Source organism: Palaemon carinicauda, chromosome 18 (assembly GCF_036898095.1).
Source record: "Palaemon carinicauda isolate YSFRI2023 chromosome 18, ASM3689809v2, whole genome shotgun sequence".
Classification (NCBI taxonomy): domain Eukaryota; kingdom Metazoa; phylum Arthropoda; class Malacostraca; order Decapoda; family Palaemonidae; genus Palaemon; species Palaemon carinicauda.
This window is the reverse complement of record NC_090742.1, coordinates 33842396-33869809: the sequence shown is the minus strand read 5'-3', so window position 1 is coordinate 33869809 and position 27414 is coordinate 33842396. Positions and strand designations below refer to the sequence as shown.

Here is a 27414-nt window from a genome sequence, read left to right as displayed (position 1 = left end):
TGGTTTCCAGTGAAAGTGGGGCTGAGACAGGGATGTGTGATGTCGGCGTGGTTGTTTAACTTGTGTGTTGATGGAGTGGTGAGAGAGGTGAATGCTCGAGTGCTTGGACGAGGATTAAAACTAGTAGATGAGAATGACCATGAATGGGAGGTAAATCAGTTGTTGTTTGCGGATGATACTGTACTGGTTGCAGACACAGAAGAGAAGCTTGGACGATTAGTGACAGAATTTGGAAGAGTGTGTGAGAAGGAAGTTGAGAGTTAATGTGGTTAAGAGTAAGGTTATGAGATGTACGAGAAGGGAAGGTGGTGCAAGGTTGAATGTCATGTTGAATGGAGAGTTACTTGAGGAGGTGGATCAGTTTAAGTACTTGAGGTCTGTTGTTGCAGCAAATGGTGGAGTGGACGCAGATGTACGTCAGAGAGTGAATGAAGGTTGCAAAGTGTTGGGGGCAGTTAAGGAAGTAGTAAAAAATAGAGGGTTGGGCATGAATGTAAAGAGGGTTTTATATGAGAAAGTGATTGTACCAACTGTGATGTATGGATCGGAGTTGTGGGGAATGAAAGTGATGGAGAGACAGAAATTGAATGTGTTTGAGATGAAGTGTCTAAGGAGTATGGCTGGTGTATCTCGAGTAGATAGGGTTAGGAACGAAGTGGTGAGAGTGAGAACGGGTGTAAGAAATGAGTTAGCAGCTAGAGTGGATATGAATGTGTTGAGGTGGTTTGGCCATGTTGAGAGAATGGAAAATGGATGTCTGCTAAAGAAGGTGATGATTGCAAGAGTTGATGGGAGAAGTACTAGAGGAAGGTCAAGGTTTGGGTGGATGGATGGAGTGAAGGAAGCTCTGGGTGATAGGAGGATAGCTGTGAGCGAGGCAAGAAAGCGTGCTAGAAATAGGAATGAATGGCGAGCGATTGTGACGCAGTTCCGGTAGGCCCTGCTGCTGCCTCTTGATGCCTTAGATGACCGCGGAGATAGCAGCAGTAGGGCATTCAGCATTATGAAGCTTCATCTGTTGTGGATAATGTGGTAGGGTGGGCTGTGACACCCTAGCAGTACCAGCTGAACTCGGTTGAGTCCCTTGTTAGGTTGGGAGGAACGTAGAGAGTAGAGGTCCCCTTTTTGTTTTTGTTTCTTTGTTGATGTCGGCTACCCCCGAAAATTGGGGGAAGTGCCATGGTATATGTATGTATATACAGTGATACCTCTGGATACGAAAGTTTCTGCTTACGAAAAATTCAGGATGCGAAAAGTGATTCGAAGATTTTTATGCCCCAGGATACGGATAAAATTTCAGGATACGAAAACCTTACGAGATCCCAACTCTTCGCCGAGAGTAATTTTAAAAAGCGCGCGCCGCCTGACTTTGAACTTGGGTAGACTCACTTACAGCCTCCCGCTCACCCATTGGTTATCTCTCTACTCAGACGCTAGCTGATGCCATAAGATCCTGCTTTCCTATTGGTTGGCAACTATCCCAGGTTGCCTACGCACTGGCGTTCATCTCTCTCTCTCTCTTTTCGTTCCGACCGCGGTATCGTTAACAGACATTGTGTGCTTTCGCTTTTTTGACTTAGTGTTAATATACAGTACATTCGTACGCCACGTGTTATCGTTAATAAACATTCGTTACTGTGCACTGTACTGTATTAGTGTTTACTATACATAGACTGTATATAACGTTACGTAGTGTATTATATTACGTTTGCCTAACACATTTTAGAAATGTGTTGAAAAGTAGGCCGAAACAAGCTTCAATGGATAGTTTCTTATTAAAGAGGCCAGCGGTATTAGTAGGCCAAGACGAAGGTGAAAGTGAAGAAAAGAAACAGAACAGAGGAAGGGATGAAGAATTAGAAGGTGAAAGTAAAGAAAAGAAACAGAAAAAAGAAAGTGATGAAGAAGTAGAAGAGATTTAGAAAATAAGAAAAACGTAAAGTTATAAAAAAGCAAAAAAAAAAATTCAATTTTAAGTTTTATGTTACCGTTAAGTGTTAAAGTAATTTTTTCTTTCATTTTATAGTTTTCCATACGTAATGTTAAGTGTTAATTATTTCTTCCATTTTTTTATTTCGTAAAGTTTAAGTGTTAATGTGTTAAGTGTGTAAATTACTGTAGTAGTCTGTCACTTGTTATGTAGTGTATTATATTACGTTTGCCTAACGCATTTTAGAAATGTGTTGAAAAGTAGGCCGAAACAAGCTTCAATGGATAGTTTCTTATTAAAGAGGCCAGCGGTATTAGTAGGCCAAGACGAAGGTGAAAGTGAAGAAAAGAAACAGAAAAGAGGAAGGGATGAAGAATTAGAAGGTGAAAGTAAAGAAAAGAAACAGAAAAAAGAAAGTGATGAAGAAGTAGAAGAGATTTAGAAAATAAGAAAAACGTAAAGTTATGAAAAAGCAACAAAAAAAAAAATTCAATTTTAAGTTTTATGTTACCGTTAAGTGTTAAAGTAATTTTTTCTTTCATTTTATAGTTTTCCATACGTAATGTTAAGTGTTAATTATTTCTTCCATTTTTTTATTTCGTAAAGTTTAAGTGTTAATGTGTTAAGTGTGTAAATTACTGTACGTAGTCTGTCACTTGTTACGTTTTCTGCCTTATGCCATCCTCCTCTGCCGCGACTTCGCTATCGGACATCGTCTCAATCAAAAGGTAAGTTTCAACTTTTTTGTTACACTAATTAACTGTAACCTTTTTTTCAGAGTGTACTGGTATCAATCATTAATTTAGGTGTACGTACAGGTAACAATACACCTTCACTGATCTAAATGCTTTACGTACATACAGTACCGTAACTTTTATACAGTAGTAAAGAAAACGGACCGTTTTCTTTGGGCTTGGGGGGGATAACTTGGCTATAACTACATTATTGAATAATCTCATAGTGGTTTCTGGAATGGATTAGGTTGTTTTTAACGGTTGTGTTAATTATTGAATGATAGAAATGGCTGCATTGCATGTTTATTACTACAGTTTAGCGTGTTTATGAAAGAAAGGGTGACTTTTTATAAGGCTTGGAACGGATTAGGCTATTTACATGTAAAACGCGACTCAGGATACGAAAATATCAGGATACGAAACCGCATCCTGAACGGATTAATTTCGTATCCTGAGGCATCACTGTATGTACTTATGGGGTGAATAAGACTCAAATACATTTTTTATATTCATTTGTATAGACAACAGAAATACAACAAGGAATGTATTAAAATAGAATCATATCCTCCACAACCAACAATCTAAAGGTACATATACATTTATCACCTGTAAGGGGAGAAATATATGTTAGAACAGCCACTCAAAATTATTGTAAAATTATTAAGATAATTTCACTGTAGATGTTGAATAAGTTTAAATACTGCGTACAAATGTACACACGGCACTGGTGTTATTGGTTGGATTCTACACCTTTAAAGAATAGTCCCAGGGACACCAGGGTGACCCTTAATAAAAGGTATTACACTTGAAGGTGTCAACACCTTGTCACTCATAACTGTAAAGTCCTAAACAGTTCACTGTTCATTGCAGCACTAGACTACAGGTTTTATAACACTACCTGCCGCCACCACATCGTGCTTTATCTCATTCACTTACTTCGCGTAATGTTTGTAAGTCTATAGAAGATTTCCAACCTGTGTATGAGCGGTGTCTATCAAAGTCCATATACTGAAAAAAGTTCAGCGAGGAAGCAATTTTTCTCGGATCATGACCTGCGGATGTACAGTCAGGATCCGCTCTGCGAATAAAATAGGTGAGCTTCGCCCTCAGTTGTTCCAGGGATAAGTTTGATCCTGAGGTTTCGCCTATGGAGAGCTGTCCTCCCTTGAAGTCTGAAGTTCTTTGAAGATAGACCTTTAGACACACTACGGGTCATAGAGAGACATCTTCCTTGAGAGGGCAGATTCTCCAAGGACCCCACTTTTTGTTGGGTTGCTCGTTTTTGGCGAGAAAGGTGGGAAAAAGATTCAGTTCTCCTTCTTCTGTGAACTGAATATGGCCCTCGTCTCTTGATAGGGCTACTATTTCACTAACTCTATCCCCGGAGGCTATAGCAAACAGAAATATCACTTTTTGTGTTTGATCCTTTAGGGAGCAATCTTCGTTGTTCAAGTTCGAAGCATAGTGCAAGACTTTATCCAAAGACCATGAAATGGGCTTCGGAGGGGTTGCTGGTTTAATTCTAGTGCAAGCCTTCGGTATCTTGTTGAAGATTTCGTTCGACAGGTCCACCTGGAAGGCGTATAGAAGAGGTCTAGTCAAAGCTGACTTACACGTAGTTATAGTGGTGGAAGCCAAGCCTTGTTCGTGAAGGTGAATGAAGAAGGACAGGCAGAAGTCTATCGAGATTTCCGTCGGCTTTTTTGTTTTAACAAAAGAGACCCACTTCTACCAAGATGATTCATATTGTCTTCTGGTTGATTTTGACTTGTATTCTTTTATAAAGTCGATACTGTCTTTCGAGATCCCAAATCTTTTCTTGACTGCTAAGGCGATGAAGTGAAGACACTCGAATTCTGAACCAGTTGGGATAGAACTGGGTTTGGTAGAGGAAACTGCCTCAGCTTCAGTTCTATCACCAAAGGGAGCCAATTGCTGTTGGGCCACTTATGGGCCACCACTGCTGCTGTCCCCTTGAAGGATCTCAGCTTGTTGAGGACCTTCATCGGGAGATTTGTTGGCGGGAACAGATAGATGTGAGTCCATCTGTTCCAATCGAGGGGCATGGCGTCCATCGCTTCTGCCCGAGGGTCCTTGTATGGGGCTACGTATCGAGGTAGTTTCTTGTTGTCGCTCGTTGCGAAGAGGTCGATCTGCAGTTCTGGGACTTTTTCCAAGATGAAGGAGAATGAGTCTACATCTAGGGACCATTCTGACTATCGGCTTTCGCCTGGATAGAGCATCTGCCGTTATATTGCGGAACCCTTGTAGGTGAACTGCTAAGTGCCATCTTTTCCTTCTTGCCAAGCGAAAGATGGCCAACATCACATGTTTGATGTAGGGCAATCTCGAGCCTTGTCGGTTCAGACATCTCACTATCACTTCGCTGTCCAAGACCAGATTGATGTGGGCTGATCTGTGAGGGGATAGCTTCTTCACCGTCAGGAGGACTGCCATGCCTTCTTAAGATGATGTGGAAGGTCTTGAACAGGGATGACCAGGTCCCTTGAACTTTCCTTTGATGGGAATGACCTCCCCATCCTTCGGTCGAGGCATCCGTGTGGATGACTACCAATGGTTGAAGTGGTTGTAAGGGAAAAGTCCTTGCTAGGCTCTTGACCTTCGACCACGGCCTCTGAAGCGATCGTAGTAAGGTCTCTTGTCGGTCTCTGTAGATCTCTTCGAGCATTTGATGCGTATCTTCTCCAGACTCCTGACGCATCTTTCAGCTGTGCTCCTAGCACTGGGTCTGTTATTGCTGCTGCAAACTGGAGAGAGCCCAGTACTCTTTCCTGTTGGCATCTTGAGATCCTGTCGGATTTCAGTAGTCTCTTGACAGAACCCGCAATCTCTCTCCTCTTCTTTGGTGGAATGGAGAGGCGGTGTGACTGCAAGTTCCAATGGATTCCCAACCATTGAAACGCCTGAGCTGGAGAGAGGTGAGACTTCTTGTAGTTGATCTTGAAGCCCAGATGAGCCAGGAACTGGGTCACTTTTGTGGCTGCCTGCAGACAAGCACTCTTGGATGCTGCCCACACCCACTAGTTGTCCAGGTATGCAGCTACCTGAACGCCTTCTAAGCGTAGCTGTAGTATGACTGCGTCCGCATGTTTCATGAAGATCCTTGGGGCTATGTTTAGTCCAAAGGGCATGACTCTGAATTCATACTTTGCCAGTAAGCATCTGCCAGGTCTATTGAGACTGTGTACGCCCCTTTCGGTAACAGGGTCCTTATGTGTTGTAGGGTTAGCATCTGGAACTTGTTCTCGATGAACTTGTTGAGTGGAGACATGTCTAGAATGACTCTGAGTTTGTCCGAGTCCTTCTTGGGAACACAGAACAGCCTTCTCTGGAATTTGATGGACTTTGCTTTCCTTATAACCTTTTTGTTCAAGAGTTCTAAGGTATAGTCTTCCAGTAAGGGGGGGGGGGGGGGTGGAGTGTTGGAAGAATTGAGGGAATGAAGGTGGAGATCTGTTCCATTTCCATCCTACTCCATTCTTGATTAGGCTGTGGGCCCAGGGATCGAAGGTCCAACGATCCTGAGAGTGGAGGAGTCTTCCTCCTACCTTGCTTGGATGATCCGGAGGGTTTGCCACCCTGACCACGACCTCCCCTACCTCGTGACAGGTTTCTTGAGGATCCTCGTCTAGATCCTCTACCTTTCGGGAGAAAGGTAGTGGTATGACTCAAAACCTGGGTTAAAGGCTGGTGACTGGGCTACCAGCTTTTGAGGCACCACCTGGAAAGTGGTATCTGGCTGAGCAACCATTTGGGGCACCGTGGTCATGGTGACTGTGGGATGTTACACAGGTCGAGAAGGCAGTCTTAGCTTCTTCGTCTTCCTCTTAGGTTGGGGACCAGCATCAGGGGAAGATTTTCTGTTAGCAGAGATGCCCCACTTTTGGAGAAGGTTCCTATTCTCCGTGGCGGCCTTGGCGACTACCTCTTGGACTACTTCCTTTGGGAAGAGGTCCTTACCCCAGATACAGGAAGTGATCAACTTCCTGGATTTGTGTTTGACCGTTGCATTGGCAAACACAAACTCTCCGCAGGCCCTCCTGGCCTTCACAAAAGTGTACAAGTCCTTAACTAGGGTAGCCATGTGCATCTTGGCTAGGACTGTATACATGTCTGGGGTGCTTGCAATGCCTGCACATATCTCCATGCAGTTCTGGTGGGATAGAGAGCCGGCTAATCTCTCCTTAGTCTCCTGTTCTCTTCTCAGGAGAAAGTCCGACAGCTTCGGTAGGTTCTCACTGAACTGCTGTCCTGCGATGTCCGCGTCGAGCTTCGATACTGAGAAGGTTAGGTGGACCTCGTTCCAATCCTTCTCGCCTGTGGGCAAGGCCAGAGACAATGGCCTACACTCCTCTAGTATAGGACATGGTTTGCCTGAATCCACTGCCTCGAGCAAGCTGTGGAGAGCTTTCGCTGAGAAGGGGAAAGCTGTGGATGAAGGAGCAAGAAAGGTAGGGTGCTTCTTGCTCAACGCAGAAACTTGGGAGTTGGTATATCCTGCCTTCTTCAGGCTACTCGTCAAGAGAGCCTGTGCCTTGTTGTGGTCGAAAACCATGACTTCCTTGGGTTCCGTCTCTTCCTTAGACACCGGCTCACTCTTTAACCGGATGAAACATTCCGGGTAAGCCGAAAGGTTTGGCCAGAATTGAATGTCGTCCAGGGGGATGGCCCCATCTTCTCCGAAATGTAGTTTCCCATTCATCATGGGCATGAACTCTGCGTACCTCCAGGGATTAGTTTCGGAGCATGGTGGCAGGTCAGACACTTTGTGTTGCTTGTATGACCCACGAGAAGTAACTACGCGGGTTGCTTCCCGGAATTCCTTCCTCATATCTACGTTTTCCTTCTGAAAGAGTCAACTAGTTGCTGGATCTGGGCCATAACTGCTTGGCCCAGCGGGTCTAGTTGAGGGGTTGGAGCCAAAGAAGTTTACGGCACAAGCTGAAATGCCGACACAGACAGAAGAGGGTCCTCCGCTTCTGTCGACTCAAGATCTTTTTCATCTCCAGGTGGTTGGGCCACCTCTTCTTCAGGGTCCTCTTAAAGGAGACCCTTTTTGGTGTCTGAGGACACCTCTGACATCCTCTCCTGATAGATGTCCATGCCTTGTAAAACCTCATTGATTTTGGCCTCTATTGCAAGTTGTACGCAAGGAGGTCCGGGTCGTGCCTGAGGTATGACGGCATGAGCTGTTGCCTTCGGGAACAGCAGGCTTCTTAACAACTCGCTTGGTAGGTACGGTCCCGGAGAGTTCTTTTGGAACCCTCGTACCCACTTCCTAAGCGTTTCCCTCGCAGTATCCTTCGACTCCGATGTCTTGGGATAGCAAAAACCCTCGGTCATCAAGGCCGAGCAGACGTTGCAATCCTTGGGACCCCAATATCTCAAGGTTTCAGCTGCGATGGAGCAGGGGGCATGAGACCTGCACATGCTGTGACCACAAAAGTCCCTACTCTTGTGGTTACAGAAGATCACCTCACACTTCACCTTGGCCTCTTCCTGTAAAGAAAGGAAAAGGTGAAATGAGTATGGGGTAATTTATCACACTGATAAATTGAATTGAATTAAATTCATGCATGAATTTAGCACTTAATATTATCATATAGCTTAGGATAGTAAGCTAGAAAGAAAATAAGAAAGACACAAATCCGTATCTCCTGTCCAGGCAATTGCTGTGACCTCCCTCAATATTAATATTTAAAATTTCCTTATTAAGGAAACCTAGGGTGGAAGAGCTCTAGATTCTAGAGCTATAGTTAGTGTATACTAGCACTAACCCTTCCACAATGGAATATTAATATACAGTAGTAGGATAAAGAAAATATGTTCTGATGACCAATGGCACATCAGGATATTGAAGGAATACTTCATTTTAACATTATTTTAACGGTCTCAACAATGGACTGTGAAAGGATACACAGAATATACTACTGCATATTATATACTATAGGGTTTTAATTGCAGTATATACCATACTGCAGAAATACTGGCTACTGTATAATCTTATACTGTAGTTCTGCTGGCATACTACCGGCTAGGCTAGTACCTGAATTCACTAGCCGACACAAAGAGAGAAAGCATGGAGAGAAGGGCTACTGTATTATTATAGTTTAGTACAATAACTAGGGTTGTAGGGACTGCTGTCTCTACTGCCTTCTTCCAGAATGAGGATTCAAATGAAAGGGGGGAATGTAATCATTCTAGCTTCCATCCAGCCACAGTGTCTGTTGCCGGCTGCTCTGCCGGTTCCAGGGTTTGTGGATGGCAGTCCAAGAGAGGACTGAAGAATACTCAAAGTTATAAGGGTCTCTCACCGGCAGCCGTCACGGCCGGCATAACCTTTCCTGGAGCCTTGCTTCCGTTAGGGGGAAGGTCGAAGCGGCAATCCAGCGGCCTTTGTAGGAGCCCGGCTGGCATCGCAATCCACCTGGCAGGCGGGGAGATTGTATAATACTGGCCAAAGATGTTGTAACGAAAAGGGTCATATTTTGTGTCGAAAGAAGGCTCGGTCAGAAACACCGAAACATGGTTTCTATACCAGCGCCGTCTTGGGCGGCAGAGGAATAAAGATTCTTCAGCCGAAGACCTAGCCGGATATAAGACTTTTCTTCTAGACCACAAGGGAGAAGGTGGCGGCAATTGTACTACCACTTTCGGTTGTGGGTTAGGAAAGCCGGGCTTCCTATGCCTTCAACTGAGAACCGGCAGGGAAATGAGTAGTCCCCCATCAGTAGAGTTGCCGACAACAAGACTGAATACTCTGAGTTACTGTCGTAATTCAAAGCTGGAATACTCACCGGCAAAGAGGGAAGATAGAAACACTAGCCTAGTCAAGCCGGAGTACACTACTCTATGGTAAGACCAAGATAGGGTTGTCACCTAATGGCGGCACTCAGAGGGAAGGAAGGGTTTACCCTTAAATCTCTAAAAGAGACGAGTATTGAATTATATCAGTAATTATAGGAGATATACTATCTCCGACTGAATTGATAAAACGATACAAGAGGGTAAACGGGGATAATGTACGAAAGTATACTAAAACGCATTAGGCTAGCCCAGCGCGAGTCGGGATCTCGGCTACGCTACGTCACTGAGACCCTATCGTATACGATCGACACGTTAAACAGAAGAGGAAATATACGTGCATGATCTTATCTTCACTAGTATAATTTGCCAAAATAGCTGTAATTCATTAAAGCTAAATACCGGGAATGTCGTACTACTAACTAAATAAAGCATTTATGGCGTACGACAGCGTCCAAAATGGCGCCTCCGGTGAACGGCTATGCTCCGATAAACACATCAAAATTATGATAATTTAACTGTGAGAAGGAAGCTAAAAATTATACACAGGAAAGATTAAATACTCAACTTTCCAGAGGATGAAGATGCTGGAGAATGCATGATAAATCCAAGAATAGTAACAAAACACTGAGACCAAGCGGGAGATACACACCGTGCTTAAAGAAGGAATGAGTTTCCATGTGTGGCGCTGTAGTAGTACGGGAAGGGGATCCACCGGGTAACCTTGATGACAGCTCCCCTTAGTTTTTGTCACTTCCCCCTCAGAGTGAAAACTCTATTCAGGGTGAAGATTGCCAAGTGTCTTATCAAGAAATACATCCCTGATATATGCGATATCCTTAAGAATTTTCTTAAGGATACTCATACCAGGAGTTAGAATTCTGGAGACCTATGGTCAATTCTCTGGGAGTATCACTGTAGCTAAATATCCCTTTGAAAGCTACCTAAAGGAACCTTTCATCAGGACGACATGGCTGAGCCCAAAAAAAGGCTATTAGTGAATGATCTTGTAAAACTTTAATCATTTAGTTTGTGTAGCACCTAACTTACATGACAAAAAGATTTTGCCAAGTTTCAGTTGTTTGTATTTTAAAAGATTTTTCTTTACTCTTGGTAGTTCTTGGTCACTGTGAGCAGAGAGGCTGTGAAGCTATGCTGGGGGACCAGGCACACATATTTCTCTATGAGCAGGCAGGCATGGCTCAGGTTGGTTGGAAAATTACCTTCTATTTTATTTGTAATGCTTAGATTTTGCTCTGTGTAGAGGATCACCCTATAATAAATATATTATGCAAGGTAAATTGCCGTATCATATGTTAAGTAGACTCAGTGAATCTAAGAACATGTGTTGCTGGAATTTTTTCCATCCTGTTCACTTGTGAATTTTATGTCTGGGATTCAGAAGAGTTTGATTATATGAAATTCAAAATTTCTCTTTTATACTCTTATTTTGATCTGTAAGGTGTTCATAGTTAATGCCTCTGTTATTAGTTGTAAATTTCTTTAAGAAAGACAAATTGATTTCCATCTGGAGATGCATAAACTTGATATTATGTTTAGTATCAGATCTAATAAACCACAGAATAGTCCTATCCTCCTGAGATACCTGTCTTTCAACTGGCACCCCAAATGTAATTGATACCTTATCTATTTCAATTTCAGTATGTCCCACATGACTAGTAGATCTGCATTTTCTGTTTGTTCTGTGTTTACATCGTAAGTGTTCACCCTTCATTTTGTTTGTTCTCACTGTAGTCCCCATGATCTCTCTCAGTGATAATGTTTTGCAACTTTTCCAGCTGCATCAGTTATGCAGTTTTGCACTGATCCTTCTCACCAATGTGTACCTCTGAATCCTATAAGCCTATGTAGTTACTTGCATAAACATACATATCTAAGGCTTCCATTACCAGAGTAGGATATCCTCCTTTTATTAAGGTAGAATACTTCATCTTCTATACCAATATTTGTTTCCAGTGTATATTTCCATTTCTTGTAGTATCAATAGTAAATACTTGCACAAGCACAAACATATATTCCATTCACTGGATTATAACACCCTCCTTTCATCAGGATAGGCCATTTCTTTGTATATTAAATGTTAAATGTACCTATAGATGATGTGCCTATTCTACTTATTGGATACTGAATCAAATTGATGAAAAGGTCACTGAAATTGCAAGTGTACCAGTACAGTATTGTTGGTGATTGCCAGTAAACTATACAGTACTCAATTCTGGAAAACTACCATCCTCCTTAAGTAAATGATATAGTTTTATATTAATATCTCCCTTGAGTGTGCCTACTTATGGTAAATCAGAGCTTTTAAGTCCATGTTGAAACTACTGTTTACACCCCTGCCATCTTGACTTTTCATTGCAATTTTAATTAATTCTAACATTATATGGAGATCAATTAAACTTATGTTAGTATTGCCTTCATAAGTAGCTTTTTATTTTGCTTTGGGGTTTAAATACTTGGTATTATAAAGGGCTTGTCTTTGATCTTGAGAAAATTTAGGCTGGAAGCTTATATTATGTCTGGTTAGGATTCTGTCTGAACTTTGCATTTTTGATACATAATTGTTGTTTGAGAGAGTGTTTTTACCTCCAAATGATATTTCATTCCCTTTCCATATTAGAACATGTGAAATCTTTCATATATAGGCTAGGAAACATTAAGCTTGATTTAGATTATAAATTTTCTACAAATTTTGGTCATATATTGCATATGCAGTATTTGTACACATTTGGAATGTTCTGTAGGGAAGTATATGACAATGAATATTTTTATGTATTACTGATTTCTTGTTTCATTTTTTTGTTAGCTTGGCGGTGTTCAGTTTCATATCCTTCCCACTTCACCTAATGGAACATTCAGTTCCCTGGATATCCTCAGTCGAGTAAGGCATTTAGAAGTTTATTGCCTTTGGTGTGATTTGAACAGTTAAGTCAGCTTTAACACAATATTCATGTTCAAGAGCTTCATTATACTATTGGAAATGGCGTAATATATACTTTGAAGAAGTACCATAATGTTCAAACTCAGTTTTGGTACTAGTGTATGGTTTACAAGTTTAATCCATTCCTGGAGTGAGCTGGCAACCAAAAATGCTCATAAACAAAAACCATTTTCCCCATAAGACATTTAACCTCAGGACCAAAAGTCTCCTTTACCTCTACATGACATTCAGTTGCTTCTCCACTTTGTACTTTTTAAAGGCTTGTAGATTCTCCAAGGGATACACCAGGAGAGGTTGGGTTTTGCAATTCCTATTAGCATTAGCACAGAACAGCAAGGTTAGGCCGTGTTTCATGGGCTTCTGACCTGAAATTGGTTTCTCTTATGCCATAATATAGGTCCTCTTGGTCATCATCGAGACCAGACTGGTCTCGTCCCATTTGAACACCTTGTGGGACCTGTAAGAATCGTAATCCACAAATTCCTTAGATTCAAAAACTAATGCCTCTGCTGCCTTGAAATGGATGCCTGTTCATCTATTAAAGTTTACAAACCAGCCACAACTTGCTTTGAATGTTTTATTGTTTGTTTGCTGACATACCTGGCTCCTTTTTAACAAGGTCTGCATACAAAAACTTTGATTTTTCACAAATTATGTTCTTGGTTATCATATCTCATGTTAACTGCTTCTCAATAATGTAGATAAGCATGCTTTCCACTTTTTCTAGAATACATGGCCAGTTTTCCATCAATGTAATCATTCCTTTTGCAGGATTAATTCCTTTGATTTTTTTCTTCAGAATATTACAAATCATCGACGTTGTACGTACACGTATCCCACATGCATACATTGATCATGCTTGATCATTTCTTTTTTTCACCTCTAAGGCAATCATCTCCTTACCATCTTTCTTGATCATCTGGGGCGGGGGGGGGGGGGGGGTCATCTAGGTGCTGTACTGTACTATTAATACTGTACTGTTAACTTGACAAGAACATTAGCCATTACAATTCTTTAAAGAACATGCAGTCGCAAGTTCACAACTACACAAAAAAACAATACTAAAGATACTCCCAAGATAAAATTGGGTGATGCTGGTGTGAGTACTCTGGAGAGAGTACATAAATGTTTTAAGGTTGGGTGGGTGGATGCGAGCTAAGGAAAAACAAAATGGCGTAAAAATCACATGAACACTGTGGGTGGCGTATGAATACAGCATGACTGTTTTTATGAGCATCACATGCTAGTCGGGATAGTAGTTGTCCACAAAAAAGTGAAAAAAGGGAAATTTTTTGCTTGCAGATTGATATAATACTCATATAGTATCTGTATACCGATTAGACTTTTCATGTATGCTGATTTGCTTATATTTTGAGTTACTTGTTAACCGAGGTATTACTTTATGCCTTTTCAATTTCATTTTATGATATTTTATCATTACTGTATTATCATTACTATGATGATGCATTTCTTTTTAAAAATCAGCAATGTAAAATTTTTTGGTGTACACATATAATCTTCTATAATTATTTATTCTAAAGTTAGTAGAAAATAGTTTTTGAATATTTAACTTAGCCGGTGAATATATATGTAGCTTACGTCTCCGACGGTCGACAGATTCCAAAAACTCGCGAGCGATCGCCATGATGGTTGCGGGGTGTGACCACCACCGCCGACTATCAGCCAGATACAGCATATATTTCCCCAGGAATTCAGTTCTTCTCTGTCGGTGGTAATGACAGCATTGGTTCCGCTTGCGCTTAACCTCAAAGTTTCTACTGATTGGTGAAGTACTTGTTCATGGTTTTATTGCTTTCGCTGTGTTGGTTTTTCTTCGATAAAACTCTTGAATACTTTTTTTATTATTGTTGCTGAACTTGGCTTTATTTTTGGACTTTCTTTGAGATTTTCACAATGGCTGACCCTTCTCCTGTCTATCGTAAATGTTCTAAAGACTGTAATAAACGTCTTCCTAAAGCTTCCATCGATCCTCATTCTATTTGTATTAATTGCCGGGGTAAACCTTGTCAAATAGGGGATCAATGTGAGGAATGTATTGTTTTGTCTGAATTAGAGTGGTTGGAGTATGATAAATATACTCAGAAACTCGAAAGAGATAGGGTTAGAAGAAGCTCTTCTAGATCTCAAGAATTTTCCTCTTCCCATGCCCCTGAACCTATTCCTCCTCCTGTAGTGGTAGTTTCAGAACCCCCTATTGGCACTAATGAACCTTCTATGCGGATATGTTAATGGCTATTCAAGCGTTGGGTGAGAAGGTCGAATCGTTAGCCTCGGACAGGAATCATCTTATGTCCGACGTTAAGATTTTAAAGGGTCAAAGTGATAAAGTGAAAAGTGCAACAAATGTGTTTAGTGTTTTGCCGGAGGATTCGTCTGTTCGTGCTTGTCGCTTGCCTAGTCCGAGACCTCTTTCAGGCTCCCCTACCCCTGGGAGAAGGAATGTCGTAGGACCTAAGGGAGCGAGAGGTGTTAACCAACGAACAGACGTTCCCTCAAAGGTATCAGACGTTGCTCTTCAAGCACGTCCTTACCATAAGACAGGAGAGACAAAGTTCTCCTCGTCTTCCGATGATTCGTCTCTTAAAATACCTTGGTGTAAGGTTTCGAGACCGTTGAAGCGTAAGTCATTCCCTTCAGGACAAGTCCAACGTCCTGCCTGTAGTCATTGGGACAGCCCCGACCGTATTCGGTCATCGGAGGATTACTCTCCTGTTAAGCGCAAACGTGAGGTTGAGTTCGAGGGTCCCGTTCAGTGCGATGACGTGCATGCACAGGCGTTACCGACTTCACGATCTGTTTCGAGTTCTGTTGACCCTAAGTTAAGCATCTTACAGGATATACAGTTAAAACTTTCCTCCTTAATGGAAGTTTACGATCATGTTCCTGTGCGTAAGGAACCTTTACTTGCGGTTCGTCACGGTACCGGCAAGCGTGATTCAGGTCTTCAACCTCCTAAGCGAGATTTGTCTCGTCGCTCTGACGTTATCCCTAATGTCAGCTTTGTGGTTAAACGTGATTCAGAACGTGTTTCCCGTCAGTCACGTTAGTGACGAGACTTTGAACTTCAGTTTCCGCAGTCACAACGTGACGTTAAGCTGCAGTCGCCGCAGCCCCGACGTGACGTTCATCGGCCGACTCCGTTGACCCGACATGACGTCGAACGTTAGTCGCCGCAGTCTCGTTTTGACATACAACATCAGTCTCCGCTGTCCCTTCGTGGTGTAGACCATCAGTCTTTGCAGTCTCGACGTGACGTCGTCCCCTCGACTTTTACTGCGGCTCATTTACAAGTTGATGTAGCCTGTCAGGCTTTGCCGTCTCGTCATTCTGATTTATCTCCGTGTCGCAAGACTTTACCTTTGTCAGATGATGTTCCTTCTGAAGAAGAAGTTGATGATCCCATTTCAGCTAATGTTCCTTTGGGGATTCAATCAGAAGGGGAGGAGCCTAGGGTTGTCCAGCAATCCCTTGACTTTAAAAAGATTATGAATATCTTTAGGGATGTTTTTCTTGATCATTTTGTTACTGCGGCTCCACGTTCGCCGCCGTCTGAATTTACTTTAGGCATGAGTTCATCGACTCCATTGTTTACGAAGTTGGTTCTCTCTCGCTCTTCTAAGAGAGCCATGCGTTTGTTGGGAGACTGGTTAGTAACCAGAAGAAGTTTAGGAAATTCTTCCTTCGCCTTTCCCCCTTTTAAATTGGCCTCTCGTACGAGTGTCTGGTATAACACAGGAGAAGTTCTCGGCTTGGGAGTTCCTGCCTCTGCCCAGGGAGACTTTTTAAGCCTTGTAGACTGCGCGCAAGGTTTTGCCTTCTTCTCATGCCAACAAACCCAAATTTGACACGCCAGCTGCAAGGTTTATTCCGCCATTTCGTGGCAGAGCCTCCAGCAGGGGAAACTCTCGTTCAGATAACAAACGAGGTAAGAAAAGAGGATCCAGATCCTCACGTGGCAGAGTCTGACTGCCCACAGCTTCAGACAGCGGTAGGGGCCAGATTGACGAAATTCTGGCAGGCCTTGGAGAAGAGGGGTGCAGACCGGAAGTCAGTTTTGTTGCTGAAGGAGGGTTACAAAATTCCTTTTGTACGAAGACCTCCGCTATTGAATTTTCGGATAGACCTCTCTCCCAGGTATCGAGAGGAGACAAAGAGACAGGCTTTGCATCATCAAGTTTCTCTGTTGTTGGAAAAGTCTCGGACCTTCAATCCCCAGGTTTTTACAACCGTCTCTTCCTGGTTCCGAAGAACACAGGAGGTTGGAGGCCAGTGCTAGATGTAAGTGCTCTCAATGTGTTTGTTGTAAAAACAAAATTCACGATGGAGACTACCAAATCTGTTTTAGCAGCGGTAAGAGAGGGCGACTGGATGGTCTCTCTCGACCTGCAGGATGCATACTTCCACATTCCGATTCATCCAAACTCTCAACATTATCTGAGGTTTGTGTACAGGAAGGTAGTGTATCAGTTCGGAGCACTGTGCTTCGGCCTCAGCCCTGCTCCTCTTGTTTTTACAAGGCTCATGCGAAATGTAGCAAAGTTTCTACATTTGTCAGGGATCAGAGCCTCCCTTTATTTGGACGACTGGTTACTCAGGGCGTCGTCCCTTCATCGCTGTCTGGAGGACCTCAAATGGACTTTGGACCTGACCAAAGAGTTAGGTCTCCTAGTGAACGTGGAAAAGTCGCAACTGACTCTATCCCAGACTATATTTTATTTGGGGATGGAGATACAGTCGAGTTTTTCGGGCTTTTCCGTCTACCACAAGGATGGAGCAAGCTCTGCTCAAAGTCCGTCACTTGCGAGAGAAAAGCAGTTGCTCTGTGAGAGTTTGGATGAGCCTCCTGGGAACTCTTTCGTCGCTGGAGCGTTTATCTCTTTGGGGAGACTCAACCTTCGCCCTCTCCAGTTTCACCTAAACCACCATTGGAACAAGGAGAAGGGCTTAGAGACGATCTCAATTCCAATCTCCGATTCAGTGAAGACATGTCTAGCTTGGTGGGACAGCAACATCAGACTTTGGGAAGGTCTTTCTCTTGTGATCAAGAACCCAAACCATGTGTTGTTTTCAGACGCATCGGATTTGGGTTGGTAAGCGACACTGGACAATCTTGAATGCTCGGGTCTATGGTCCACAGACCAAAAGAGTCTTCACATAAACTGCAAAGAACTTTCGGCTGTCCATCTAGCTTTAAGGAGTTTCGAGAGTCTGGTTCGAAACAAAGTGGTGAAGGTGAATGCAGACAATACTACGGCCTTGGCATACATCTCGAAGCAAGGAGGCTCTCACTCCTACTCCCTTGTTGTCACCACAAGGGACCTTCTCACTTGGTCAAAAGCTCGAAACATCTCTCTTTTGACGAGATTCTTGCAAGGGGAGTTGAATGTCTTAGCGGACTGCCTCAGCAGAAGAGGACAAGTTATTCCCACAGAGTGGACGCTACACAAGGATGTGTGCGAGAGACTATGGGTGACATGGGGTCAACCCACCATATATCTCTCTGCGACTTTTCTGACAAAGAGCCTCCCGACTTATTGCTCTCCTGTTCCAGATCCAAAGGTGGCCCATATGGACGCTTTCCTGCTGGACTATTCTCACCTAGACATCTATGCCTTCCCACCGTTCAAGATCCTAAACAAGGTGCTTCAAAAGTTCGCCTCTCACGAAGGGACCAGGTTAACGTTGGTTGCTCTCCTCTGGCCCGCGAGAGAGTGGTTCACAGAGGTACTTCTATTGCTAGTAGACATTCCAAGAAGTTTACCGTTGCGGATGGATCTCGTGCGTCAGCCTCATGTAAAGAGATTTCATCAAAGCCTCTCCGCGCTTCGTCTAACTGCCTTCAGACTATCGAAAGACTCTCTAGAGCTCGAGGGTTTTCGAAGGAGGCAGCTAGAGCGATCGCGAGGTCTAGAAGATCCCTCTACCATCAGGATCTATCAATCTAAATGGGAGGTATTTAGAGACTGGTGCAAGTCCTCTTCTATTTCCTCTTTCAGTACCACTGTAGCGCAGATTGCAGACTTTCTGCTTTATCTTAGAAATGGTCGCTCCCTTTCTGCATCTACCATTAAAGGCTACAGAAGCATGTTAGCTTCAGTTTTTAGGCATAGAAATTTGGATCTGTCTAATAACAAAGATCTTCAAGACCTTCTCAAGTCTTTCGAGACTTCCAAGGAGCGTCATATTTCTACTCCTACTTGGAACTTTGACGCGGTCCTTCAGTTCCTTGTGTCAGACAGGTTTGAACTGTTGAATTCAGTCTCCCTTAAGGATCTTACCCTCAAAACTCTTTTTTTAGTGAGCTTGGCTTCTGCAAAAAGAGTTAGTGAGATACATGCTTTCAGCAAGAATATCGGCTTCTCCGCTAATAAAGCAGTATGCTCGCTTCAGCTTGGTTTTTTGGCCAAAAATGAACTTCCGTCTCGTCCATAGCCTAAATCGTTTGAGCTTCCCAGTCTATCTGAGATTGTTGGGAATGAAGTTGAAAGAGTTCTGTGCCCAGTTAGAGCTCTTAAATTTTATTTAACTAGAACCAAACCGCTGCGAGGTAATTCAGAGGCTTTATGGTGTTCGGTTAAAAAGCCCTCTTTACCTATGTCGAAGAATGCGTTGTCTTATTTTATTAGACTGTTGATTAGAGAGGCTCACTCTCATTTAAGTGAGAAAGATCTAAATTTGCTTAAAGTTAAGACTCATGGAGTTAGAGCGGTAGCAACTTCAGTAGCGTTCAAACAAAATAGATCCCTTAGAAGCATTATGGACGCGACCTTTTGGAGGAGCAAATTGGTGTTCGCTTCATATTATTTGAAAGATGTCCAGACTCTTTATGAGGACTGCTACACGTTGGGACCATTCGTAGCAGCGAGTGCAGTAGTGGGTGAAGGTTCTACCACTACATTCCCTTAATCCCAATATCCTTTTATCTTCTCTTGAAATTTTTAATCTTATTTTGGGTTGTATGTGGAGACTAAGAAGTCTTCCGCAATCTTTTGATTTAGCGGGTGGTCAAAATATTGTTTCTTGAGAGCGCCCAGATTAAGGGTATTGATGAGGTCCTGTTGTAGGGGTGTTCACCCTGATTATAACAGCTCCTGGGAGTCTTCCAGCATCCTGAGTGGATCGCTGGGCTTCGTAAGGATAGTGGACTAATGAGGCAGAGTAATCATCAGAGTCAGCTTCCTTATCAGGTACCTATACTTAAGTTTGTATTTTGAATATTTGTCAAAAACTCTTGAGCATATACTCCTTTAAGGGTTTAATACTGGTCTCTACCCTCCACCATGGGTGTGAATCAGCTACATATATATTCACTGGCTAAGTTAAATATTTAAAAATGATATTTTCAATTTGAAATAAATTTTTGAATATACTTACCCGGTGAATATATATAATTAAAGGCCCCCCTTCCTCCCCGATAGAGACCCTACGGACCGAGAAGAACTGAATTCTTGGGGAAATATATGCGGTATCTGGCCGATAGTCGGCGCTGGTGGTCACACCCCGCAACCATCATGGCAATCGCTTGCGAGTTTTTTTAATCTGTCAACCGTCGGAGACGTAAGCTACATATATATTCACCGGGTAAGTATATTCTAAAATTTATTTTAAATTAGAAATATAATTTTTCTGCTAGATTTTGATGTAAATGTGATGAGATTTCTTTTATCAATGTCTGTTGCAGTTACTTTTACCTAATCTAAAGGTAATGGGGAGTTTGTGGGAAACCAGATTGCAGTTTACTAACAATTTCGAAGGTGTCAAATTAGTTTTTAAATGTCATCTGGGGTTTAATGTAACCAAATCATGCACTAAATATAAATCTAGGATTTTATTTAATTAATTATAGAAGCTAAATGCTGTATCTCTTCACATGTCACCCATCGCCTTTAAAGTGTGGGTGCCAGAAATATAAGCATCAGGTGAGGTTCATAGAAATAAACAGTATTTTGATAATAGAGTTTCTTATTTCTATACTCACCTGATGTTCATATTCATGGTCACCCTCCTCTCCACTGATTAGTGACATCAAGAGGATTAGGATTTACCTGTAGCAGGGACCATAGCAATGTTAGGATACTCATCGAGAACCGCGGCAAGGATGTCGGGTTACCTACGGCGTTCCTCGGCAGTAGTTTACCAAGCAAAGTGGGCAGTCTTCGTGAAGTGGTGTGCGTCCAAGAACATCAGGCCCTTAGGGGCGTCGATCCAGGACATTGCAGACTTTCTGGTGTACCTGAGAGACGACATGGGCTCGTCTATTCCGGCCATCAAAGGAGTACGAGCAGCCCTAGGTAAAGTCTTCCTCCTTAGGGGCATTGACTTGGGAGCCTCAAGGCACATCTCTATGCTCATCCGCAGCTTTGAACAATCATGTCCCCCCAGGAAGTAAGGGTTCTGCAGTGGGACCTAGCCAGAGTTCTCAAGGTTCTGTCAGAGCCACCCTTCGAACCTCTCAGAGACGTACTAGACAGAGAACTCACCCTTAAAACAGCATTCCTTTTAGCCCTGGCCTCGGCGAAAAGAGTTAGCGAGTTACATGGCCTCTCTTACGAGGTCTCACACTCCAAAGGGTGGAGAGAAGTTACCCTTAGGTTCGTCCCTAGCTTTGTGGCGAAGACGCAGAACCCGGCATGTTGGGATCCTCGGTTTGATGGTTTTTCAGTGCCAGCCATCCCTCGCTCCGACAACCCGAAGGATCTACTCTTATGTCCCGTGAGAACAGTAAGAAAATACCTGGAGAGGACCGCAAAATTCCGCCCGCAGATCAGAAATTTATTCGTCTCAACAGGCCGAGTGAAGAAACCGGTCTCGAAGAACTCAATCTCTTTCTGGCTACGACAGGTGATAAAGAGAGCCTACGAGGCTTCTGGGACTCCTCTCCCAGGTAAACCAAGGCCACATGATATTAGAGGTTTGAGCACCTCTCTGGCCTTCGAGAAAAACATGGCTGTGGGAAAGATCCTGAAGGCAGGGACCTGGTCTAGACAGTCCACCTTCACGGAACACTATCTCAAAGATTGCTCGAGAAAATCCTTGGACAGGTTTTCCATTGGCCCAGTCATTTCGGCCCTTCAAGAGATCTAAGGTCATGGCCCCAGGGTAACCGGGGGTGTTAATGCCAAGAGAGACTAGTTCCTTCCTTAACCTTACCCCCCCCCCCCTCACCTCCTTTCCTTCCTTCCCCAGGCCGCACTGCCCAGGAGGATGTCGAAAAGACCTTAGTCACTTGAAGAAACGTCCTCCAAGAGAACATGTATCGGAGTTGGTTTTGAAAAGGTAAGCCATTAGACACTAAGTGAGTTTTTTTGGATAGTTTCCCCTACTTTTCGTGCAGTTTTCTAGTGGTCGTAGAACCAAAACCTCCTTAGAGGTTCCCTCTCTCGCGTGCCTCCCTGCGGCTTCTGGCCCGTGCAGGACACTCCCACCTCCTAAAGTTTAAGTCTCCTTAGAAGGTAGTTCTAGGTAAGTAACTGTGTTGGAACAAATCACAAATTTTTAAGTAATTTGTATTTTTCCTAACATACTTACCTAGAACTACCTTCGAGTTATGTTCCACCCATCCTTCCCTGAGAACCTGCAGGGTCGAGTAGTACCTGTTCCAACGAAACTTACTGAGGAGTCGCCGACCTGAGCTAGCACGCTTCCCAACCCCGGGTCGCCTCAGGGCACATATCACTCCGCCTGAGGTTGACCCCTTAGAAAACGGAAAGAGGGTAAACTATACAAAAAGATGGTCGGTTAGGTAGAGTTACCAGTAACTCCTAAGAAGGTAGTTCTAGGTAAGTATGTTAGGAAAAATACAAATTACTTAAAAATTTGTGATTTTTAGTGTTTCCTAAACTTTTTCCAGCGGTGTTCTTTTCACACACCATACAAACCATCGTCCTTTAATCAGGGATATTTCATCAACGCAAGATGGAATCACTTGTTGAAATTGAATAACGATCAGTTATCTTACTGGTTTATGTGTGGAGTGAGAAGCCCTGCCTCCTTACCAGTCATAGGGTAATCACTTTAACCAGCACCGCTGTTTGATACGGACGTAATTTGCAGTGCTCCTGCAAAACTGACAATTCCCTCTTTTTGCAGTGTGCAAGTGAAAATGGAATGTAAGCAAGAACTTTGGGTTTTTATCAGTTGAAGAGCAGATGCTGTAATTGCTTCATGGTGAAGCCTTCTGTGGATCCCCACTCCCTCTGTACTGCTTGGAAGAGGCATGTTCACAGGCATCCCTGTGCACTGAATGTCGATCGTGACCTCCGGTACATTGGCAGGCATATGCCCCGAAGAGGAAGAAGCGCGCAAGGTGTTCATCGAAGTGAGATTGGGTAATGCCTAAGAAGACACTGATGAAGTCTGTTGATGCTGCAGTCTCCTAGGTGGGTGTGACTGGTGCTGCCGTCCCTGGATCGGTCCCCGGGGTATATGCTGCAGGGTTCAGGAGAATACTTATCAATATCAGTCAAATTTTCAGGCTGCATTTGGGCGCTGGGAACCGTTAGTGTTTGCTGATCCCCTTTGTAAGCTGAGGACTCTGTCATCTTCGACTGTGCAGTCTTTGGAGGACGAGTTTGACCTAAGGAAGTTGTTGTCTTGCTTAGGTCTTTCAGGTAAGCCCTCCATGACTATTTTAGGGCTGCCTCTCCCTGGTACCACCTGTGGATTTATGTGTGTTTTGTGAGTCCCTTGTGATACTAGTGATGAGGGGCATTGTGGTTCCTACTATATCTGGGAGCCTGGTGACTTCCTCCTTGCCTAGAGAGATTGGTAATTCTAGTTAGGTTGCCCCTGGCCTGGCAGGCAGGTCACCAGGTCAGTGTCAGAAATCCCCACCCCTTCCCCTGTGTCTTGTCACCCAAACCTTTGTGCCAGGGGTTCTGGGGATTTGTGCCTCCCTCCTCGGTATCATTGGTGGTTGCGGAGCGTTGTGAGTGTGCCTTATCCTTCCCTGGTGGCAGTGCCCCCCAGTGTTGTGGCTCCTGATGGAGCAGCCTGTGTGTTTTCTCCACTCGTGGGAGCGTTGTTGTCAACTGTCACTTTGATTTCGACCTCAGATGCAGAGCCAGGAATAGTAAGAAGGTTGTGCATGTTTCTCCCTTCTCTTCTTCCTCATTCTCCTTCTTGGTTTCTGCTTTTTCGTCCTCTGACTCTGATTCAGACTCTTCTCAGTTGAAGAAGAGGAAGAAGTCATATTAGTCTAGAATAATAGAATTCCAGGGAGGAAGGCCTGGGTCTTGGTTGTCCTTCCGCCCCAACCCGCATCTCTATAGACACAGCGTGACTTGTCGAGTGCTGTCTAGCAAGTACGAAGAGGTGCTCTCCTGTTGCCATCAGCCCTAATTACAAATCTGGTTCCATGCTTGTGAGGGAAAGGTCGTATTTGTGGGCAAGAGAGGATTCTCTGGGGATAGTGGCCTCACCTTTGTGGCTGCAGGTGGGGGTGCTTGGGGCAGGAGGCCTCGCGCCTATGCATCATGTATCCAAATCACTCCGAAATGCTTAGTTGTTTAGTCATATTTTAAGAATGTGTTTTATATTCTTTTACAATTGTATGATTATGGGGTATCCCCCCCCCCCGGTTTTACTAGGGTTTGCATTTGCATATTTTATCAGCCTTAACTTAGGCTAACTCTACCCTGGCTGGCAGCATTGACTGGCGATTATGCACTTGTGCACCCTTCTTTCACCTAACCTTTCTGGTTTCGTGAGGCTGCCAATCCTCCCATGATGTTGATTCGTCTTAGTGGGGAGCTGCAGTCCTGAAGGTCCTTCTGGGAGTTGGATAATGTTTTACAGTTTGCCTAGGGCAACTGTCTTCACTTTCCACTTAGCCTACATGTTTGGCCAGACAGCATATGTCTTGGGAACTTGTTCCCTATGTCTACTTCTGGTCTATCCATTGAAACTCACTACCCTTGTTCTAAAGCTGACAGGTAGACCTCCTTTGTGCCACCTTACCCATTCTTAGGCTTTCCTTCTTAGATTTTGGTAGGCTAATGTTTGGTTGTAAGGACTTGTCCTCTGTGCCCTATCACTGCAGACCCAGTAGAACACCATTCTTATTCTAATGCGGCAGTTAGCCTTCCTGTCCTGCCGCCTAACTAATTTCTGAGTCTCCCATCCCTCCCTTGTGCCTGCTGGTGCTTCTACCTGCTGTGGAACCTTGTCCCCCTCCCAGTCCAGTTCCCTGGCAACTGAAGTACCCTTTGTTGCCATTTTTGGACGGAATAGCTTGTAGGCTATCTAGCTTGGCCCTGGGTGGATGAGATATTTCCTTCCCTGGATTAATTCTCTCTACTGTCTTAGAGATCACTCGGGTGGTTTTGCTGCCCCTTTCCCTTCCTGGTTAGGCCATATCCTTACTGTACTAGGAACTGCAGTTCCTTTTGTCTAGTTTTCTTACCCTGGCATTTGAGTTTTTCCCTCACCCGCTAAGTGGGCTAGGCTTGCCTGCCCAGTATTTCCTATAGCCTAACCCTATCGAGGCAGTACCCCTTACGGTTCCCCTCTGCCGCCTTAGTAGTTACCTATTCTGTTGCAGCAGCTCCTCATCCTAGGCTATGTACCTCTTGCTGCGGAATCCTGACTCCTTTGCGGGGTTAGTTTATCCTGGCAGAATTGTCGAATTGTGTCCCTGTTTCAGGTCTTGTCAGCTTGGGTTCTTCTAACATTGCATGTGAGTTGGCTTTGGGGCTATTCCCTCTGCCACCTTAGCTGCAGCCTTAGACTGGTCATCTACTCCTCTTTCCCCTCTTCCATATCTGAGGAACATTATCCTCCGAAGTTGGTCGATTGGATCCCGCCCGGTTTTCAGGATACCCTTTGAATTTTCAATTCTTGGCATCCTGTACAAGTCATACAGGATGGCCAGTATGCCAAGAATGGAAAATTATCTTACGGGCTAAACCCTCCCTCTTTTCATGAGTTAATGATAATAACCAGGTCTTGGCAGGTTTCCTTATTTGCTGCTTTTCATTCCTGTATCTCTCTCCCTCATTGTGGACTCTCCCCTATGGGATCGTCCCGTTTCGCCTTGTTGTCTGGACAATGCCTCTGCCGCGTTGTGTCAACATGCCTGGGGTATTGAAAGGTCAGTTTATGACACGTTTGCGAGGAATAACTGCCGCCTTAGACCCAGCTACTGCCGCTTTATGGGTAATTGTTGCCGGCTTAGGCAGAAAGATAAGTGGATTTGCTACCTTAGGTTGTCTAATAGACCGACTTTAGGGGTACTGGTGTTCCTTTGATGTGACCCTTTCCTCCATATTTCTACCACACTGTCATTGATAGTTTTTCATAAAACTCTAATGATTTCTGAGCTGTTTGGCATGAGCCTCCATTGTTTTGTAGCCTTAGCCATATTATAATTGTTAGGAATATTTATTCTGGAAATATTTGTATGCATATTTTTTCTTTATAAATTTTTATTTATGCTTAGTATAAGATTGAAATTTTTTTAATGATTTTTTGTACTCATTGAAATTTTTCCTACTTTACAGGATGCTGATGAAATTGAGTGTTCAACGGTAACCTAGACCAAGTAGGTCAAGTTGCCCTTTGGTCACAAGACTTGCTGGAAACATGCAGACTGTCATGTTTCCAAAGGGTCTCTTGTAAGTTGGGAACCTACCAACTGCCAGGTGTGCAATGACCTTATAAACACTGGCTTCTACGCCACTGACGTCCCCCAGGGTGTAAAAGCGTGGAGTCAGAAAACTATTCGTCACTGGGTTAGTGGCTTCGAGAAGAGCTCTCAATAAGGGGCCCCTTATCTTCTTTCCATGAAATTTAAGGACCTCTTCTTTCCCATGGCCAAGGTGGCTGCTGTTTCTGGTCAGCGTTTACCAACGGTTCAACTCCTGCTGGTACCGTTGGGGCATGCGGATGATGAAGTTTGGGATACTCTTCAAGTGATGAGACTAGATGATGACGAAGCCTCTGATAAGTCACTAGATGTACATCAGGTGTGTACGGTTCCCAGTACTTCTTCGGCTCGTTCCCCCATCCCCGTATCTCAGGCCCCAGCATCTACTTTGACCTCTGTTCCTACACCGGATAAATCTTTGTTTCCAGGTCAATTGGAATTTATGGTATCCATGGAAGCTTTAATGGAAAATTTACATTCTGAACATACACACGCTCAAGCGTCCCTAGAGGCGAAAATAGCAGCTTTACAAAAGGCACATACTTCTAAGGCTCTACCAGCTTCGAGCCTGCCTGAATGCGCAGTTAAGAACCCTTGGCGTTATGGTGAGCATATGGCTTTAAGTGAAGGGTACTTCCACATCGGAGAAGGTTTTTGTTCTAAGCCGGTCTTTTGACTTAGAATTCTTCCCCTCGATTGATAGTTATCCTTACTGTTATGTAAGGCTTAAATCTGAAGCGTCCATTAGCTATAATACGATCCCTAAGGAAACTATCATCTTGGACCACAGCAAGGATCAGTCTGTTTTGGTTAAGGAGCTAAAAATGGCCGAATTTACTAATACCAAACCTTCTGCTTTTGCGAGGAAGAAGGCCACCTTTGTTGCTCCCAAGGATACTGTCTTTCCCTTCATCTCTATAAAGTTAGAGGCTGTAAAGAAAGCAGTAGTGGAGGGTAGACCATTGCCAGTGCTAGAGGAGTGCAAACCTGTCTCCCTAGCCTTTCCTTATGATTTGGACAGTTGGGAAGATGTCCAACACACTTTTACTGTTGGAAAACTAGATAAGGACATCGGAGGCAAGCAGCTTAATGAAAAACTGCTTAGAATTCCTGAATCCCTGTCAAAGGAAGAACTGGAAGCTAAAGAAAGACTTATCTGCATCTTTATCTTAACAGTCTTATTTGGAGATGCTAATTGGGAACTATTCTAAATCTGACCTTTTCCCGGTCTTAGCAAAAACTCACCTGGCCACTTTCCATAGAGATCTCCTTGCTTTCTAGCCAGAAGAGCACGTAG

The 27414-nt window shown here is 43.7% G+C and overlaps 1 pseudogene; it reads left to right on the top strand.

The window, feature by feature from the left end:
- LOC137657251 (uncharacterized) overlaps positions 1–27414 on the top strand; it is a 143310-nt pseudogene that overhangs the window by 17910 nt on the left and 97986 nt on the right.